At 37.6% G+C, this 7,746-nt stretch overlaps 1 protein-coding gene across 2 annotated transcripts in view; it reads right to left on the reverse strand.

Moving 5' to 3' along the window:
• LOC113232600 (protein l(2)37Cc) overlaps positions 1-6,139 on the reverse strand; it is a 110,119-nt gene extending 103,980 nt beyond the window's left edge. Inside the window, exon 1 of one of the 2 annotated variants that reach the window (XM_026467376.1) lies at positions 6,077-6,139. The gene's annotated coding sequence lies outside the window, so the exon portion shown is untranslated. The remainder of the gene's footprint in view (positions 1-6,076) is intronic. The other variant, XM_026467383.1, reaches the window with a different exon arrangement.
• Positions 6,140-7,746: the final 1,607 nt, after the last annotated feature.

Here is a 7,746-nt window from a genome sequence, read left to right on the forward strand (position 1 = left end):
TAGAGTAGTTGATAGAAAGCTTATCTTCCACAGAATTTATTCCAATTAAGTCAACGGTTGAAAAAAGAAAAAAGAAAATTTTTGAAATGAGTTTTAAATGCGGAAATAAAAATCTTTTCAATTCGCCTATTTATTCGCCTATTTAACAAATCCGAATCTACTACTTACTTTAGAAATATGATTAACTTCTATGTAGAAAAAATGCTGATATCGGGTACGTATAGAACTCATTTCACTCGCTATATAATAAGAAAACTTCACTGACCTAGTGCGAGTTGGGAACAAACATCTCACGTTTTCCAAAGGATATGAACCTTATGCGACGTGAAGGTTTCATCACAATGCATTCTTCAAAGTTAGCGAGAGGTATTGCTACAATACACTGACAAACTTACGTAACTTAGAAATTAAACCTTAGGTTATACCACCACAGGGATTCGAACCATCAGCCTCTCAATTAAGAAGTAACCGTTCTCTCAATGAGCTACTACTACATTGGCGCTGTAACTAAGTTGTGCAATACTTTAGATTATTATATAATTCTAGTACTTTTTTATGACACGAATAAGACTAATAAGTGCGCCTGGTGGTAAGGGATACGACACTCAATAGTGCAGTTGCAGTGCCACTCAGGGCTTTAAATCGCAAAGATCTGAGCGGCACTGCTACTGCGCCCGTCACCCTGAGCCGCGGGAGCAGCGGGAGGCTACTTACGTACTTCTACCGGCTAAAACCCTACGAAGAATCCGGGATCGACTTTGCGCACCGGAACCCCCTTAAGAGGAGCTACATCCTCCCCCTCCTCTCCTCACGACGAAGCGGGCTACACCACTCCGTCATCCTCCTCGCGGCTGCCTAACTTACTGGCGAACGAAACCCCCGCTCCGATCGTCCGCAGCCGCAAAGGTACGCCGCTGCCGAACGGAATCGGCCCTCTCGGGATCACGCTCGGCGACCTCCTTCTGAAGTATCACCGCTTCACAGAAGCAGACCACTGCCTCATGGGTCTCTTGATCTGCCAACATAGCCACTACTAAGCCTGGCGGAGAGAGATTTCGCCCGATCCGGGCAACCAGGATGTTCCGTTCGGAGGCCCATGTGGGGCACTCCTCCAGCGTATGCTGGGCGGAATCCTGGTCAGTCGGAATGTGGTGACGCACTTCTGCTGGCTCAACCAGACTTCGAGGTTGGGCAGGATCGCGCCGACGGCGTGCTGGCGCGAGATCCACGGTTGTTCCATCTTCTCGCGCTATTTCTCGAAAGCCAAGCGGAGAAAGCTGCGCCGCCGGAAGGCGGTAGCAGGAGCGCAGGGGCACTCTCTTGTAACATCTTATGTTATACCATGTTTTAAGCAAATAAACGAATTATTATTGTTATTTAAAAAAAATCCAGCGGGGGAAACCGCTCCAGGACAGTCGCCGCGTCAAAGGATACGGTGCGGTATCCTCGTGCGATCCTTACGGACATGGGGCGTTGCACGCCATTGAGCATGGCTCTGCAACGCCGGACGCCCGTCAGTCGGTGTGACCAGACGGGTGCCCCATACAGAGCCACGGACCCTGAGACCTAAATTGACAAGTCACAGTTCAGATTTCATTTTGTCAACTCGGCGTGATGATAACAAACATCCATCCAACGCATTTTTTTCATTTATACTATTAGTTTATTACCAAGTAACGGGACGAACAAGTCGTGCGCCCGAGTGGTAAGCGACACGCTTATACAAAACCGTTGCAATGTCACTCAGAACTTTAAATCACAAAGATCGTAGGGGCATTTGCCTGTAATTTCACCAGCACCCTTTGCACCAGAAGCAGGTAAGGTGGCAGTACTTCCCCGTATGAACTCTTTCACAAGGAGAGTTACATCTATTTATTGGTCACTCTACGTGTCAACTAGTTAGGTACAATTTTGTTATTACAACTTACAACTTTAATTATTTTTACTAAAGTACATGGACGTATTTAAATAAAGTACGTATTTTAAATACAGTATATTATGTATAAATAGATATATATTCATGTAAAGGCGATTCAGGTAGTATAAAGTAGCCTTTTTATTATAGTGAAAAAGCTAACTAAACTAAAGCGCTCTTTAAATTTTTAAGAGAAAACTTGCTGGTTTAAAACTCTTTAGAGATGTGTGAATTAAACTATATTGGGTCGGTATTGAGGGCTTTGTCTTGGCTTAAGGTCTCTTCTTAGTGGAAATCTGTGCCCGTTCAGGCAATACAGAACTATATAAAAATAAAATAAAAACAAACACAGCCAGTTAGTAGCTATGTAATGTACTATTTTACGGTTATGATTTTAACAACGATTGCGATAGTCATCTCGTCGCTCAATTTTCAAATTTGGAACGCAATTTTTTGTCACATGGTGATAAAAAAAAGCGTTTCCCATGTTGACAGGATATTGCGAAACATCCACGTGATAAATAAAGTTTACTAGTCTATTTATTATTCGTCCACATTACATACATTTTTCATCTACACTGCTCATAGTTACAAGAAATATGAATTAATGTAAGATATAAAATACTGTAACGCCCAATCGATCCTTAAAAGTTGAAACCTTGGCCCAATACAGGTGGAGTTTTGTTAAATTTTCACTTAAACTTAATTTAAAAATCATTTAAAATAAAAAGGTATAGTATAGTATAGTATAGTATTCTTCGGGTCTAAATCGTGTATATTTATTTTTCCAATCAAAACCTACGTTTCGGACTCTTTGCAGGTTGATTGAGATGGGGCGCTAGTGTAAGAATGGAGGAACTAGTTTGACGGAAAGAAAAACAAATGAGGAGTTTTTAAGAATAGTGTAAGGAAGGAGAAGCGTACTAAACAAAGTTAACTTAACTTATTAATTTTATTTTTCAACACTACATAAAAAACTTAAAATAGTGAAGAAAAGGTTTCACATTGTGTATAATGTAGAACTACAAGTAAATTAGACACCGCAGTATGTACTTTCTAATTAAATATATAATTAAGAAAGCACCTCACTCACCATAATTATACACTATTATCATTGACTTACAAATAAATGGACGACGGGTCTAATACAAAAACCACGAAAAAAATGTCCCAAGTCAACCTATTTAAACGTAGTGACATGTAAAGGAATATGAAAAAGCTAAAACGTTGAATTTAAATTGTAATGTCATCGCAGTACTGTCTAATTTTGCTTGCTTCGCTGTCAGTCGAACAAACGAAGACTAGAGCGTGAATGACGCTCTGTATACGATTTTAACACCCTATAAGTTCGGACACTTTTTAGGACCCGACGTCCATATAAGTGTTAGTCAATGACTATTATGTATATATAGAAATTCCAGTTAAATTTTTTATACCAAACTAAAAATGATACACGCACTCTTTTTGCTGCATGGCCACAGCAAAAAGAGTAAAAAGCATTTTACTGCATATACATATAGAATAGAACAGGCAGAGAATAAATTTAATTGAATATTATTAATTACAATTATATTTTTATTTATTGTATTAACCTAGCAGAACCTACTTTACCTTCAACCAACAGCACGAAGTCTTCTATTGTTTCAGCAGCCATTCTTTATAGTAGTGTATATGTACTTATTAAAGAGAGAAAGAACAAAAGAGGATAGAAGGAGGCAGGAGGCAGTGCCCCCTCAAGGGCACTGCCACAGCGCCCGTCACCCTGAGACATAAGTTGACAAGTCCCATGTGCCTGTAATTTCACCCTTCAAAACTGGAACACAATTGTGACGGTGTGACCTCCTTATACCGTCAACCCACCTTTTTGTATCGACTCTCTCCGTTCGTATCGTATCATTTTTTCTTCTTCTACTCATATTTAAATTTAAAATTGTTCCATTTTACCTCGCATTCTGATTTTGTTTCTTTCCATCGTCACTGTCTGCGCGACCGCGGTAGCGAACATACCATAATTTATCTTTTTGAATCGTTTACTAGCTATATTTATACAGTTTACATATTAAAGATTATATTTGTTAAAACCGATTAAATAAACCGATTAAATATCTATAAACTGGACTTTCAACGTTTGAATTTCTAAATTTACTAAATAAGATGTTGGAGGCTGCGAGGCTGCGGAGGCTATTACTGCTATCCAGGCTACACATCATTACAATCCACCAGAACGCCCCCAGCACCAACAGCACCTCTACACAGTAATTCTAACATTACTGCTTGGCGACAGAAATAGGTAAGGTGACAGTACTACCCTGGACGAACTCTTTGAAAAGAAGGTCTACTGCCACTACTCTTTCAATAAGCATTGTGCCCTCTAAGGAGAAATGAAGGAATGCGTAACGTGTTTCTGCATTTTTAAAATGATTTAGCATCAAATTTTTTGCAGTTAAGTCTATATTCCGATGGTTATAGGCGTCGAAAACGAATATCCTATCAGTTAAACAGTATGTTTGTTCTATGATTTGAGTAATATAAAAAACAAATGAAGCGCCCTCTAATGCGTAGTAGAGATCGAGGCGTAGAGATTTCAAAATTATAAAATTATATTTGTTGCACACCGCCGCTGCGGTTTTGGTAGAAATAGGACTTATTTCGCGTTTCCAAAAAATGTTTAATGAAGAACGTCTCCAGTAATGATTTTGACTTTTATGGTATACACTCCCGTAATAATTCAAGCCAATTTGCATTTTCAGTATTAAACATCTTAAGCATAAACAATATTTGATTGCTCAAAAACTATTATGCAAATTTTGAAACTGGTATAATAAACATTTGAATTTGCAGAACCGAAGCAAACTTTTCGATGATAACATTATTTTTTTTTGCAGGCCTTTAAGAATAAATATGAAAGATAGTTCGAATGTATGTATTTACATACTTCCTATTACGCATAATGTGTGCATTGACTTTCCAGGATTTTGTACAGGCAAATGAGTGCAATTGTAAGACGTCTCGTCATTCTCAGCTTGTCATAGTAGCAAGTTGGCATGCGTCGGCATGCGTCAACGCATAGGAAGCGCGCTCATTAGCCCGTCTGTATGTCTGGTGCATCCGGCAACCGCGGAAGGTAAAAACAATATGCTACCAGCCTGTGTCCTATCAGATGATGTGATAATGATTTGCTTTATTTTATTTATTTATGAGCAGACTTATAGTCCTTTTATTTATAAGTATATATTGACGTATCGAGTTAGGTTTTCGCTATTGTTACACATAAGTGATTAAACTATTTAATTCGGATGTAAAATGCGTAAATTTCGTCAGTATTTTGTAAAAAGGGCGAGTGCGCCATTTCGAAAAATTTTTCAGGGAGTATATTTTAACGACTGTTTTAAATTCAATTTTAAAACTTAAACTTAAAACCAAAATTTACTTTATATCAGGATGTAAATATTTTAAAACTATCGTTAAAACTTAACACCTGCTCCCCATATAAAAATTTCGGAATGGCACTTTCGCCCTTTCTACAAAACAACGACGACTTGTTTTTTCAAATAAACCGTTTCGGTCCCTTTACAGGTCCCGTGGTCATATATCCAGCAGATAACAGATATACGCGATTTGTATTTAAAAAAATAATAATTTAATTTTTTATAGATATCGAGGTGTTGAGAAAAAATCTTAGGTTTTTTTTAGACGAGGGTGAGCAGGCAGTTGGTACCATGACAATATTAAGGACGTTCTAAATATAGGTCAGGTCAGGAGTATCCTTAACCAACGAGCGTGTTTGAAAGCACTGATATGTGTTGATGAGGCAATAGGTATGTGTCAGGATCGTCGCAACTACAAGGCAATGGTCTTTTCCAATCTCGATGGGAAAATGTATGTATAGAAGTATATTATTTTTTTTAAATATACAATCAATTATTTTATTAACCCCATATCCAAAAGTTCTTTATATAAAAATTGCAGTGCAAACAATCAGTATTTGTTCGTTTACATCTAAATTTGTAATTCTATTATCCACTTTTAATGTGGACTAATTCTTAAAATTAGAAAATATATGCTGAACACGTTTTCATTTTGTTTAATGAGTATGAGAGGTAATGAGTTAAATCATTTTAGTCTAGGCTATAAAATTTCAAAGTAGATCAGTGTACTCACAACGGCACGGTCTGGTAGTCGCGGATGCTGCGCGGGCGCGCCGCCGGAAACGGAAGTCACGGGCGCGTTCACGCGGTCATCTGTGGAAAAATGGACGCCCGTCAGAATTGCTAGGTTGGTCACTACCTGTGATTTTAATTAGTAAAATAAATGCTATTAGAAATCTAGAGCAGTGACTGTAATATAAATATTGTAAAAGCCCTGTATGCAATTGCTAAACACTGATTTTCTCTAATGAAAGAGGCCTTACCCCATCACGTAATCTTCACATATTCTTACCTGAGGATCTACAATAATATTTATAGATTCTTCAATCAATTACATTGGTCTTCTGTTCAATTATTTTTTATCCTTTTAAATTTTGTTTAACACGGAATATATAGGTATTCCACATTAAATAAAGTTTATATACTATGTATATTGTTTTAATTATTTGTAGTCTAACTACTATATTGTTTAATCAACTATTAAACAATATACATGTTTATAAACTCGTACCTTGATACAATTAAGCAATATGTGATCATATATTAAGTGCTTTTACCACACGAAAGTTATTAAGTAATACAAACTACATGAAACAAATTACGTGTATTTTATGCTTAAATAAGTATAAGAAAGTTATCGACTAATTTCGTTCGTAGAATGTTTAAACCTTAAAACCTATTTCCTAAACAGTATCATTTTGTAGATAAGGCCTTATTTGGCCGCCAAGCAGTAATGTCAACATTGCAGCGTTTCGGTTTTGAAGGATAAGGATGCTAGTGAAATTACAGAACATAGGTTTTGTCAATTTATTTATGTCTTTGGGTGACGGATGTAGTTTGTGATTTGTATATCTGAGTGGCGCAGCAACTGTTATGGACTGACGTATCGCTTACCACAAGGCGCACGACTTGTTCGTCCTGCAAATTGGTACCATAAAAAAAATATTACACTAAGGATGTGAATTAGATATCCAATTATAATTGTACCCAACATTCATTAGATAAGTATTATAATAGAAAGAAAAACAGTAAAAAAATATTAACGTTATTTTTTGCTCAAACTATTGCTACGGTGCTGTTTTGAAAGACAGTGCTGAAAAAATAACATAGTGGGAATATCTATTGTACGAACAACACATTTCAACTGTTAATTTCTTGCAAACTAATAAAGGCTAAGTAAAGTTTAGACTTTTCGAGTTGAGTTGTAATATCAGCTATCGAGTTAAACTCCAGTAAGCTAGTTTTTCAGGAAAGTTCATCCAAGTGCAAGGTCGTGTCGTCGGACACTTTCGTTCCGATGGAAAGCTGTGGGACGCGTGACATTAGCGAGGCGTGACCCCACGGCGTGACCCGCTGTGTTGCCATGAAATCCGGCAAATCGCCGTGCGCCCGCGCATTCGACCAACGTGCTTTATTTGACGTTGGGTTGTTTAGATTATACGACGATAGAATGACAATAGAGCCTCATTAGTAAATATACGTATAAAAGTTATGCTTCATCGCTAAAATACTGACTAGAGAGATAAATGATGCCAAAGTCACTAAAGAAATGCTGCGTCGTCGGCGTATCGTAATCGTTTCTATATTTTTCTAAAAAATCGTCACATGTAAATTGTGGTTAATGTCCACGAAAGTGTGGATGTGTGACCGAGGCGCGGGGACACTCGCACGGTCCTAATCGCT

The sequence above is a fragment of the Hyposmocoma kahamanoa genome, unplaced genomic scaffold (genome assembly GCF_003589595.1).
Source record: "Hyposmocoma kahamanoa isolate Upper Pololo Valley unplaced genomic scaffold, ASM358959v1 102, whole genome shotgun sequence".
Taxonomy (NCBI): domain Eukaryota; kingdom Metazoa; phylum Arthropoda; class Insecta; order Lepidoptera; family Cosmopterigidae; genus Hyposmocoma; species Hyposmocoma kahamanoa.